We start from the raw sequence: 13,977 nt of genomic DNA, 5'->3' as shown, positions 1-13,977 counted from the left end.
AACAGAAGAGGAGGGAATACTTCCAGACTCATTCTATGAACCCAACATCACCCTAATACCAAAACCAAGCAAAGACACCACCAAAACAGAAAATTACAGACCAATATCCCTGATGAACATAGATGCAAAAATACTCAACAAAATATTAGCAAACCAAATTCAAAAATACATCAAGAGGATCATACACCATGAACAAGTGGGATGCATCTCAGGGATTCGAAAATCCATCAACATCATCCACCACATAAACAAAAAGAAGGACAAAAATCACACGATCATCTCCATAGATGCTGAAAAAGCATTTGACAAAATTCAACATCCATTCATGATAAAAACTCTCAATAAAATGGGCATAGAGGGCAAGTATCTCAACATAATAAAGGCCATATATGAAAATCCCACAGCTAACATCATACTGAACAGCGAGAAGCTGAAAGCTTTTCCTCTAAGATTGGGAACAAGACAGGGATGCCCACTCTCCCCACTGTTATTCAACATAGTACTGGAGGTCCTAGCCATGGCAATTAGACAAAACAAAGAAATACAAGGAATCCAGATAGGTAAAGAAGAAGTCAAACTGTCACTATTTGCAGATGACATGATATTGTACATAAAAAAACCTAAAGAGAGGATCATGGCAAGATAGCGGCATGAGTAGTTCAGAGGAAATCTCCTCCCCAAAACATATATATTTATGAAAATACAATAAATACAACTACTCCTAAAAGAGACACCAGTGAATGCAGTACAATAGCCAGGATACATCTACATCTGTGAGAACTCAACATCACACGAAGGGGGTAAGATACAAGCCACGGCCAGGTGGGACCCAAACACTCTCCCACCCCAAAACCCAGCGGGAAGAAAGGAGTCACAACGGGGAGGGGATGAAATCCCAGGACTGCTAAACAACCAGCTCTAGAAATCTACACCCGGAGGGCAGACACAAGGTGCATGGGGTGCTGGATATTAGAGAAACGGAAAAGCAAAACCTGTGGGCAGGTCCCTGCAACCAGCGCCCCTGAGACAAAAGAAAAGTGGGTGCTTTCTGCAAGTCTTAAAGAGACAGGGACCCCCATAGCTGGACGAAGTTGTCCCGGCATACTCAGCCAGCAGCTGGGAATTCCAGGGAAACTTAGGTGCCCTAAACCCCGGGGAGGTAGTGCAGCTCTGAAGCCCCTCACGGCACTAAGCAGCCTGCCAGTCATTCCTCCAACTGGCGCGGACCCCGACACACTGGCCCAGTAGTGGGAGAGTGGCAGCGTGCACTGGGGGCGGAGGTGCCGGAAGGGATGGGGAGCAGATCTGTGCACCAGCAGCACCAGACAGGACCAGGAGAGGCTTGTGCAAGCCTGCAGCAGCCCAACCAAACAGCCCGGGTGCAGCTCTCACGCAACGCCAGCAGTGGAGCCAGAGAAGCCCAGTAGAGGCCTGCGCGCACCTGCAGAGGAGCCAGAGGGAGCAGGCGCACTCCCAGCAGCCAACCGGAATCCCAGCCCAACACACAGCCACCTGGGCCAGACCCAAAGGCTGCTGCTGCCACACAGCTCTCCAGCAGGGGTGCTGCTAGCACGGAGGAGCGCACATGGCATGCCTGCCACTCCCCGCAGGGCTCCGTGCTGCTCTGACCAAGACCCCACCCACAGCAGCTTAGGGGACTAACCCGGTGGCTGCTCCAGGAGTGCAGGTAACCGTCACAGGCAGTGGAGAAGGGCAAGGCATCCAGCAAGCAGGAAAGGACCTTCTTCTCCCAGCTGACACACCCACAACCTGCCTACAGCCACCGCTATCACCATGAAAAGGCAAAAAAATTTAGTCCAGTCCAAGATAGTTCAAACAATACCTGAGAAAGGATCTGCAGAGGCAGACCTAAACAGTCTCCCTGAAAAAGAATTCAAAATAAAAATCATAAACATGCTGACAGAGCTGCAGAGAAATATGCAAGAGCTAACAGATGAAGTCTGGAGGGAGATTACAGACATCCTGAGGGAGATTACAGAAGTGAAACAAACTCTGGAAGGATTTATAAGCAAAATGGATAAGATGCAAGAGGCCATTGATGGAATAGAAACCAGAGAACAAGAATGCATAGAAGCTGACATAGAGAGAGATAAAAGGATCACCAGGAATGAAACAATATTAAGAGAACTGTGTGACCAATCCAAAAGGAACAATATTCGCATTATAGGGGTACCAGAGGAAGAAGAGAGAGAAAAAGGGATAGAAAGTGTCTTTGAAGAAATAATTGCTGAGAACTTCCCCAAACTGGGGGAGGAAATAGTTGCTCAGACTACAGAGGCACACAGAACTCCCAAGAGATGGGACCCAAAGAGAACAACACCAAGACACATAATAATTAAAATGTCAAAGATCAAGGACAAGGACAGAGTATTAAAGGCAGCCAGAGAGATAAAAAAGGTCATGTACAAAGGAAAACCCATCAGGCTATCATCAGACATCTCAACAGAAACCCTACAGGTCAGAAGAGAATGGCATGATATATTTAATGCAATGAAACAGAAGGGCCTTGAACCAAGGATACTGTATTCAGCATGATTATCATTTAAATATGAAGGAGGGATTAAACAATTCCCAGACAAGCAAAAGTTGAGGGAATTTGCCTACCACAAACCACTTCTACAGGGTATCTTAGAGGGACTGCTCTAGATGGGAGCACTCCTAAAAAGAGCACAGAACAAAACACCCAACATATGAGGAATGGAGGAGGAGGAAAAAGAAGGGAAAGAAATAATCATCAGGCTGTGTTTATAACAGCTCAATAAGTGAGTTAAGTCAGACAGTAAGGTAGTAAACAAGCTAACATTGGACCTTTGGTAACCACTAATCTAAAGCCTGCAATGGCAGTAAGTATATTTCTTTCAATAATCACCCTAAATGTAAATGGACTGAATGCACCAATCAAAAGACACAGAGTAATAGAATGGATAAAAATGCAAGACCCATCTATATGCTGCTTACAAGAGACTCACCTCAAACCCAAAGACATGCACAGATTAAAAGTCAAGGGATGGACTTTTATCAAGGAAAGATATTTCATGCAAACAACAGAGAGAAAAAAGCAGGTGTTGCAATACTAGTATCAGACAAAATAGACTTCAAAATAAAGAAAGTAACAAGAGATAAAGAAGGACATTACATAATGACAAAGGGCTCAGTCCAACAAGAGGATATAACCATTTGTAAATATATATGCACCCAACAAAGGAGCACCAGCACATGTGAAATAAATACTAACAGAACTAAAGGGGGAAATAGAATGCAATGCATTCATTTTAGGAGACTTCAATACACCACTCACCCCAAAGGATAGATCCACTGGACAGAAAATAAGTAAGGACACGGAGGCACTGAACAACACACTAGAACAGATGGACCTAATAGACATCTACAGAACTCTACATCCAAAAGCAACAGGATACACATTCTTCTCAAGTGCACATGGAACATTCTCCAGAATAGACCACATACTAGGCCACAAAAAGAGCCTCAGTAAATTCCAGAAGATTGAAATCCTACCAACCAACTTTTCAGACCACAAAGGTATACAACTAGAAATAAATTGTACAAAGAAAGCAAAAAGGCTCACAAACACATGGAGGCTTAACAACATGCTCCTAAATAATCAATGGATCAATGACCAAATTAAAATGGAGATCCAGCAATATATGGAACCAAATGAAAACAACAACACACAGCCCCAACTTCTGTGGGATGCAGCAAAAGCAGTCTTAAGAGGAAAGTATATAGCAATCCAGGCATATTTAAAGAAGAAAGAACAATCCCAAATGAATGGTCTAATGTCACAATTATAAAAATTGGTAAAAGAAGAACAAATGAGGTCTAAGGTCAGCAGGTGGAGGGACATAATAAAGATCAGAGAAGAAATAAATAAAATTGAGAAGAATAAACCAATAGAAAAAAATCAATGAAACCAAGAGCGGTTCTTCAAGAAAATAAACAAAATAGATAAGCCTCTAGCCAGACTTATTAAGAGAAAAAGAGAGTCAACACACATCAACAGAATCAGAAACGAGAAAGGAAAAATCACGATGGACTCCACAGAAATACAAAGAATTATTAGAGAATACTATGAAAACCTATATGCTAACAAGCTGGAAAACCTAGGAGAAATGAACAACTTCCTAGAAAAATACAACCTTCCAAGACTGACCCAGAAAGAAACAGGAAATCTAAACAGACCAATTACCAGCAATGGAATTGAAGAGGTAATCAAAAAACTACCCAAGAACAAAACCCCCAGGCCAGATGGATTTACCTCGGAATTTTATCTGACATACAGAGAAGACATAACACCCATTCTCCTTAAAGTTTTCAAAAAAATAGAAGAGGAGGGAATACTCCCAAACTCATTCTATGAAGCCAACATCACCCCAATACCAAAACCAGGCAAAGACCCCACCAAAAAAGAAAACTACAGACCAATATCCCTGATGAACGTAGATGCAAAAATACTCAACAAAATATTAGCAAACCGAATTCAAAAATACATCAAGAGGATCATACACCACGACCAAGTGGGATTCATCCCAAGGATGCAAGGATTTTACAACATTCGAAAATCCATCAACATCATCCACCACATCAACAAAAAGAAAGACAAAAACCACATGATCATCTCCATAGATGCTGAAAAAGCATTTGACAAAATTCAACATCCATTCATGATAAAAACTCTCAACCAAATGGGCATAGAGGGCAAGTATCTCAACATAATAAAGGCCATATATGATAAACCCACAGCTAACATCATCTGAATAGCAAGAGGCCGAAAACTTTTCCTCGAGATCGGGAACAAGACAGGGATGCCTACTCTCCCCACCGTTATTCTATGTGGTACTGGAGGTCCTAGCCATGGCAATCAGACAAAACAAAGAAATACAAGGAATCCAGATAGGTAAAGAAGAAGTCAAACTGTCACTATTTGCAGATGACATGATATTGTACATAAAAAACCCTGAAGGCTCCACTGCAAAACTACTAGAACTAATATCGGAATTCAGCAAAGTTGCAGGATACAAAATTACACAGAAATCTGAGACTTTCCTATACACTAACAATGAACTAATAGAAAGAGAAATCAGGAAAACAATTCCATTCACAATTGCATCAAAAAGAATAAAATACCTAGGAATAAACCTAACCAAGGAAGTGAAAGACCTATACCCTGAAAACTACAAGACACTCTTAAGAGAAATTAAAGAGGACACTAACAGATGGAAACTCATCCCATGCTCCTGGCTAGGAAGAATTAATATTGTCAAAATGGCCATCCTGCCCAAAGCAATCTACAGATTCGATGCAATCCCAATCAAATTACCAACAGCATTCTTCAATGAACTGGAACAAATAGTTCTAAATTTCATATGGAACCACCAAAGACCCTGAATACCCAAAGCAATCCTGAGAAGGAAGAATAAAGTGGGGGGTATCTCGTTCCCCAACTTCAAGTTCTACTACAAAGCCACAGTAATCAAGACAATTTGGTACTGGCACAAGAACAGAGTCACAGACCAGTGGAACAGAATAGAGTCTCCAGACGTTAACCCAAACATATATGGCCAATTATTATATGATATAGGAGCCATGGAGATACAATGGGGAAATGATAGCCTCTTCAACAGCTGGTGTTGGAAAAACTGGACAGCTACATGTAAGAGAATGAAACTGGATCACTGTCTAACCCCACACACAAAAGTAAATTTGAAATGGATCAAAGACCTGAATGTAAGTCATGAAACCATAAAACTCTTAGAAAAAAACATAGGCAAAAATCTCTTGGACATAAACATGAGCGACTTCTTCGTGAACATATCTCCCCGGGCAAGGGAAATGAAAGCAAAAATGAACAAGTGGGACTATATCAAGCTGAAAAGCTTCTGTACAGCAAAGGACACCATCAATAGAACAAAAAGGCATCCTACAGTATGGGAGAATATATTCATAAATGACAGATCCAATAAAGAGTTGACATCCAAAATATATAAAGAGCTCATGCACCTCAACAAACAAAAAGCAAATAATCCAATTAAGAAATGGGCAGAGGAGCTGAACAGACACTTCTCCAAAAAAGAAATTCAGATGGCCAACAGACACATGAAAAGATGCTCCACATCGCTAGTCATCAGAGAAATGCAAATCAAAACCACAATGAGATATCACCTCACACCAGTTAGGATCACCACCATCCAAAAGACAGACAACAACAAATGTTGGCGAGGTTGTGGAGAAAGGGGAACCCTCATACACTGCTGGTGGGAATGTAAATTAGTTCAACCATTGTGGAAAGCAGTATGGAGGTTCCTCAAAAAGCTCAAAATAGAAATACCATTTGACCCAGGAATTCCACTTCTAGGAATTTACCCTAAGAATGCAGCAGCCCAATTTGAAAAAGACAGATGCACCCCTATGTTTATTGCAGCACTACTTACAATAGCCAAGAAATGGAAGCATCCTAAGTGTCCATCAGTAGTCGAATGGATAAAGAAGATGTGGTACATATACACAATGGAATATTATTCAGCCATAAGAAGAAAACAAATCCTACCATTTGCAACAACATGGATGGAGCTGGAAGGTGTTATGCTCTGTGAAATAAGCCAGGTGGAAAAAGACAAGTATCAAATGATTTTGCTTATCTTTGGAGTATAAGAACAAAGAAAAAAACTGAAGGAACAAAACAGCAGCAGACTCACAGAACCCAAGAATGGACTAACAGTTACCAAAGAGAAAGGGACTGGGGAGGGTGGGTGGTAAAGGAGGGACAAGGGCATAAAAGGTCCATTACGATTAGTGGACATAATGTAGGGGGGACACAGGGAGAGCTGTAGAACACAGAGAAGACAAGTAGTGATTCTACAGCATCTTGCTACGCTGATGGACAGTGACTGTAGTGGGGTATGTCAGGGGGACTTGATGATGGGGGGAATCTAGTAACCATAATGTCGCTCATGTAATTGTAGATTAATGAAACCAAAAGAAAGAAGAAAAAAAATAGAAAACAGTATCTCAGATTCAAAAGTACATATGCACCCCTATGTTTATCACAGCACCATTTACAGTAGCCAAGATATGAAAGCAAACTAAGTGTCCATCAGTAGATGTATGGATAAAGAAGATGTGGTACATATACACAATGGAATATTATTCAGCCATAAGAAGAAAACAAATCCTACCATTTGCAACAACATGGATGGAGCTAGAGGGTATTATGCTCAGTTAAATAAGTCAAGTGAGGAAAAACAAATACCAAATGATTTCACTCATATGTGGAGTATAAGAACAAAGAGAAACTGAAGGAACAAAATGGAAGCAGAATCACAGAACTGAAGAATGGACTAACAGTTACCAAAGGGAAAGGGACTGGGGAGAATGGGAGGGAAGGGAGGGATAAGGGTGGGGAAGAAGAAAGGGACAATTATGATTAGCATGTATAATGTGGGGGGGGGATGGGGAGGGCTGTGCAACACAGAGAAGACACTACCACTAAGAATCTACAATAACATCACACAGTTCCAGCACTGCACCCCAGGGGATTTCAGCCCCCAAGAGAGGATCTTTGGTTCTCACTCAGAGCTTTATCAAGTTTAACTTACAAGCATAGGTAGTGATTCTACAACATCTTACTATGCTGATGGACAGTGACTGTAATAGGGCTTGTGGGGAGGACTTGGTGAAGTGGGGACCCTAGTAAATATAATGTTCTTCATGTAATTGTAGATTAATGATAACAACAACAAAAATTAAAACATCTGACAATACTAAGTACTAAAAAAAAATTATATATATATATATATATATTAGCCTCCTAACTACCACATTAAGAAGCAGCAAGAAATTCACAGTTTCCTACTCCTTCTTGGAAGTAATTCTACTCTTCGTCCCTTAACTTGTACAGTCCAGAGGATGACAATGATTTCTGGAGCATTCTACAAACCTAAACTTGCAATTGCTCATCACTTAATATTGTGACTCTATTTGTTTTCCTCTCTGGGACCAGTCCATTTTATTCTAGAGCATGGGGATGACATATTAATAACTAACAGATGCCGCCCACTACTTGGAAGTATAAGGTGAGTGGAAAGTCATTCTGTGCAAAACAAATTCAGTGATTCACTAACTTGCCATTTCAAATATCTACAGACACCTGGGCTCATGCACTTGCTCCCCAGACAGCATGATTGCTACATCTTTTTAATCAAGCCTCACTGTTGCACTGTATGACAGTCCAACCACTGCACATAAAAGAGAAGGGAATACTAAAGCAGAGAATGAGAGAAGGCTAAAAGCAGAAGAAGGTGTGAGCAGAAACTATGGCATGTGCAGATGTCCCGATTTGGGGTCCTCAGGAATATGGACATATTAAGATTTGGGTGACATTTGTTTGTCCAAGCCTGATTCATCCTATGCATTTGACCTAGTTATACAAGTGCCCCACTATGCTGAAGGATATCCTTCTGACAGCTTCAGCAGTGTGGAATATAGCCTTGGCTATGAAAGGAAGCAGCAACTACCACTAAGAATCTACAATAACATCACACAGTTCCAGCACTGCACCCCAGGGGATTTCAGCCCCCAAGAGAGGATCTTTGGTTCTCACTCAGAGCTTTATCAAGTCTAACTTACAAGCATGGGTGGTTTCCCACTCAGCCTCAGGTTAGAAGCAAATCCCTGCTCATATTTCATCTTCTCTAGGAAATCTCCCTGAGAGAACCTAGATTCCCTGCAGAGTTAGTTCTTTCATCAGAATTAGTGAGCACTTCCCATGTGCCAAGTGCTATTCCTCCCTCCATCCTTTGTGAGACTTTTGACCTTGAATATCTCATTATGAATCAAATGGCTGGTTGCAAGCTGGTCTCCCTGCCAGACCACTGGCTTCCTGTACAGGGAAGTTTCCTACCTTGCATTTCTATTTTCTACTATCTAGCACATAAAATACTCATAAAAGATGCTCAGTAAGTATGTGTTGGAATGCAGTGTGTGGCAGTACCCTATAAAGGAGACTGGAGTCAGGCAGGAAGAGGTCATACACGCCTGCTTTCCTTGGAGTGATCATTCATTCGACAAATAGATAAACAGGTCAGGGTCCTTTAATAGGACTTGCCAGAGAGTATCAAGTAAATCAGCCAGAACACTGATCGAGAGCTACATTGCTAAAAAATACAGAAGCAACCCAGGACACTCAATCTGAACAAAAAAAGAGCAGAGGGTGAGTGTGAGCCACTGTCAGGGGACAGGATGTCCCCCAGGGAGGAGGGGCTGGCACATGGGTGCCAGAAGCAAAACAGCACAGCAACTGGTCAGATAGGGTAGAATCCCGCCCCCTCCTGTCTCTTCTGTCCCCTTCCTGCAGTCTCCGTGCTGGGGCCACTGGACTGGGGATTTCCTCCCTGCCCTACACCCTCCAGCAGCTACTTTTGCACATCAGAGCTTCCCACCACTGATCTTTTCAACCCCATCTTCAGTTGATCAGGCAGCCCAGACCCCAGCCCAGCCCATCTAGAATGCTGGCCCTTCTCAAAGCTCTGAAGAGCTGTGGAGAGAGCGAGTAGAGCCATTCATTGCTCTGCTGGAAGGTGCAACCAGAAAAGTGGCTGCAAGAGGGAGCTGACTTCTGTCCTGCCTGAGAGCTGGCCAACATTGGATCAACTGCCTCATGGATGCTACTCCTACTGGCCAACCAGAAAGGATCCTCTAAGCCAGCTTTCAAATTCTTTCACCGTGACCCATAAAGTACACTTTATGACAGGACCCAGAACATATACACACACACATACATACATACTGAAACTAAATTGCACAGGACACAGCTTACCATTGCCAAGTGTGATCCACTCTGGCACTTCCTCTTCTCTTTGTTCTGTTCCCTTGCTTTCTCTCCTCTTCCCTTCCCTCCCCTCTCTTCCTCTCTCCTCTCTTCTACTTATTCTTTTAAATATACTGGTCCCAGCTGAATCAATGGCTTCACAGCTTACCAGTGTGTCACAATGGGCAGTTTGCAGACAAGATGTAGGGGTGGCCAAGGAGCACCTGCATCAGAGCCATAAAGATGCTTGTTAGGAAGGAGACTCATGAGCCTCACTCAGACCTCCCATATATGAATTTCTAAAGCTGTTTGGGACCCAGGCATAAGCTCCAGAAGGAGGAGCACTGGGAGAGTTTGGAGCAGATGACCTCTAGAGTTCATTCCAACAACAAAAGGTGGAGTTGATTGAGCCCCTACTGTACACAAGGCAATATGCTGAGTTACAGGAGACACAAAGGAATCTAACACATGGCACCTGTCCGGGACAGACAAGGTGTGCACGTGGAGGAAGTTACATGATAACTCCACAGTTAACAGTCAGAGAGGGGTCCAGGTACACGAGGCCCTCAGTGCAGAAGGCTGAGTGGACGTGTGTGCTTAGGCAGTCAGGGGGGTCAGCTGTCAGAAAATACTCGATTCCTGTCAATTAGAATGGGTGAGATTCTAACAGCCACCATGCTCTTCTCACTAATAAACAGAGCAATGACAATGGTAACAATAACAGTTAACATTAATTGTACCGTTTAATTACTTACATGTCACTTTGTGTGAATTCTCTTTGGACGCCAACAACAATCCTATGGGTCCCATCACTGGTTTTCAAAATGTGTCCCCTTGATCTGCAGTGTTTGCATCACTTGGTAGAAATGCACTTTCTCAGGCCCAGGCCTCCTGAATCAGGAACTCTGAGCTGGAGCCCAGCAACTTGTTCTAACAGGCCCTCTGGGCAATTTTGATATGTATTAGATTTGGGGAGCCATCTCACTCCACTCACACATGGGATTTTCATGACCCACCTACCCATGGTTTTATACATGCAGTTTATTTGTTTTCACTCTCAGAACAAATGTAAATAACAACTATAGGCAACAGCACCTTGGAGGAGGTGCTGTCCTGAGATCCAGCAGTCATTTGTCCTAACTCCACAACAGGTCAGGAATGCCTGTGCCCATCTGGCTGAACTGTTCTTTCCATTCTTCTGTCCCCCTGGGGTCAGACTCACTGATTCAGGAGAAGCCTCTACACCATCAATACCGAGATGCTTTCTTTGTATCAGAAACTTTGAGATTTACTGGAGCTCAAAGTGTACTTAAATATGCAGAAAAAAATGGGAATATCTCAAGAAATATTAAGAATTAGAAGTATCCAGCCTAAAGGGGAAAAACACCTGAGTATTCCTTACACTCATACCATCTAGGGGCTATCAAGAATTTTTTTAAAAACTAACATAAAGTTGTTTTCATTTCTACCAAATACAGAACATAAACTAGTTTAAATTGCAGAAGTATCTTTTATCTGTTTATATAAGTACAGGCCTACATATGAGTGAAACACATATGATTTAAAACAAAGTAGCAGATAACTGGACTCTCCCTGGTTGCCACTGGGAATCAAGAATAGGAACAATTCTCAGAAGGGCTGGCATTTGTCCAGCCTATATAGCAGATTGGATTAGTGCTGACTTAAGGTGACATCAATCCAGATTTCATCATTTTAATCAACTTTTCACCTTGAAACAATTTTCAGATAATAGAATATGCTCAACTCAGACAAAATGCTTGTAAAATTCTCAACCTGTGCACTGAAAGCTGAGCCTGTTAGACCAATTTGCCATCTAGTAACGCTTTCCAGGCATGGGTTTTCAGCAGCTATGGCAGCCAGATGATACCTGTCACCAGAGAAGGTAACAGACAGGAGCCGATCATCAGAAAAAGTCTTCAAACAGATAGAAGCACAATCTTCCAAAGCTCAAAATAGTTGAACCTTAAATCTGTTAAGGTTAATCTGTTTTCAATGTATTCTTTCTTGCTAGTTCCATAATATTCTACAGGCTAAGATCTGTCATGGACATAATCTCTGTGGGTGTTGTGAAGTCTGACATCTTCACTGTCCAGGTTAGGGTGATGAACAAAACAACTGATAGGACGAGCAACTAGCAGGCAAGAATTTGATTCAAAGAATCAGATAAGATCTGGCATAAATGTATAAAAACTCTTTGCAATAGAACAGGGGAAAAGCTGCAGAAGAATTTAACCAGCAGTGTTATTGGAAAAAGAGAGGAATTGTCATTATCCCCATGAAATGCTCGGTCGGATATCCAAAGATTTTATTATCAGGTAATTATGAGAAATGCTTGTAAATCTGAAAAGATGTATTCAAGGGCTTATAACAAATGATCTAGTGATACTAATTCATAGGAAGTCATTTATCAGCTCCCAAGGTTTTGGTACTGGTTGGCAGGTTTGTTTCTTTTTGCTATTGTGACTATGGTGCTAAGGGTGAATGAACAATTACTAATAACAAAGAAGATCTGCAAGGAAAACCGATATTAAAATCACCCCAGTTCTAAATGTACAGATCATTTTGAGGACTTCCTTATGTCACAATCCTATTTCACAGCTGTTGCCATGCTTTTGTGTAACCCTTGTACATTACATGTGGGAGGCTTCTCTACCCTGTGATACCTGCCCTGTGCCACCTGCTCTTGACTCAGGGGCTCAATCACACAATGCGGAAATTGTTGATTTCCCTTTAGGGCTCCATCCAGGCTGTAAGCTAAGCCCTCATCTTATACATTTCTTTATCCCTCTGCCTAATGCAAGGCATAAATGTCTAAATTGAACCATGGATGGATGGATGGGTGATGGGTGGATGGGTGGATGAGTGATGGGTGGGCGGATGGGTGGGATGGATGGATGGATGAGTGAATGAATGATGGATGGGTGGATGGATGATGGGTAGGTGGATAGATGAGTGGATGGATGGGATGGGTGAATGGGTGGGTGGATGGTTGGGTGGGTGGATGGATAGATGGATGGATGAATGAATTGGTAGATGAATGGGTAGATGGATGGATGGATGATGGATGGGTGAATGGGTGATGGATGGGTGGATAGATGGGTGGATAGATGGATGGATGCATGCATGCATGCATGCATGCATTCATGCATGGGTGGATGGGTGGATGGGTGATGGGTAGGTGGATGGATCGGTGGATGGATGGGATAGATATATAGGTGGATCAATGCAGTTACATAAATGAGAAGACAAAACAATTTTTGTGGGTGTGGATCTTCCTTTGTAATTTCTTTGAAATTGCTCTGCTAGTTCTTGAAAAATAAGATTGGTGTTATGGTCCTTCCTACAAAAGTACGGTAGAATCACTGGAAGCCTGTGGAGGTGACACCAGCATCTTTGCCAATGATTTGTTGCTGTCAATAGATTTCTCAAAGAACACATTTCACTTTGGCAATATAGAAATAGCCAGAGGAGGGGCGGAAGATGGCGGCGTGAGTAGAGCAGCGGAAATCTCCTCCCAAAACAACATATATCTATGAAAATATAACAAAGACAACCCTTCCTAGAATAAAGACCAGAGGACACAGGACAATATCCAGACCACATCCACACCTGAGAGAACCCAGCGCCTCGCGAAGGGGGTAAGATACAAGCCCCGGCCCCGCGGGAGCCGAGCGCCCCTCCCCCCAGCTCCCGGCGGGAGAAGAGCAGGCAGAGCGGGAGGGAGACGGAGCCCAGGGCTGCCGAACACCCAGCCCCAGCCATCCGGGCCAGAGTGTAGGGCCCTCGATACTGGGAAAACAGGGCAGCAAGAACAGTGAGCAGGCACTGGAGGCTGGGCGACAGAGGACATAAGAAAAGCGCGCGACCATTTTTTTTTTTTTCCTTTTTTGCTGCTTTGTTTTGGCGAGCGCTGTTTGGAAGTCTTAAAGGGACAGGGACCCCAATATTAGGGAAACAGGGCAGAAAGACCGGTGAGCAGAGGCCTGAGGCTGGCACCGGAGAATAAAGAAAAACGAACGACCACCTTTTTTTTTTTTTAAATAAAAAATTTTTTTTTTTTTTTAATTAAAAAAATTTTTTTTTTTCTTGTTTTTTTTTCTGTGGTCGTTGTT

Source organism: Manis pentadactyla, chromosome 6, assembly GCF_030020395.1.
Source record: "Manis pentadactyla isolate mManPen7 chromosome 6, mManPen7.hap1, whole genome shotgun sequence".
Classification (NCBI taxonomy): domain Eukaryota; kingdom Metazoa; phylum Chordata; class Mammalia; order Pholidota; family Manidae; genus Manis; species Manis pentadactyla.
The sequence above is the reverse complement of the archived record's forward strand: the minus strand, read 5'-3'. Positions refer to the sequence as shown.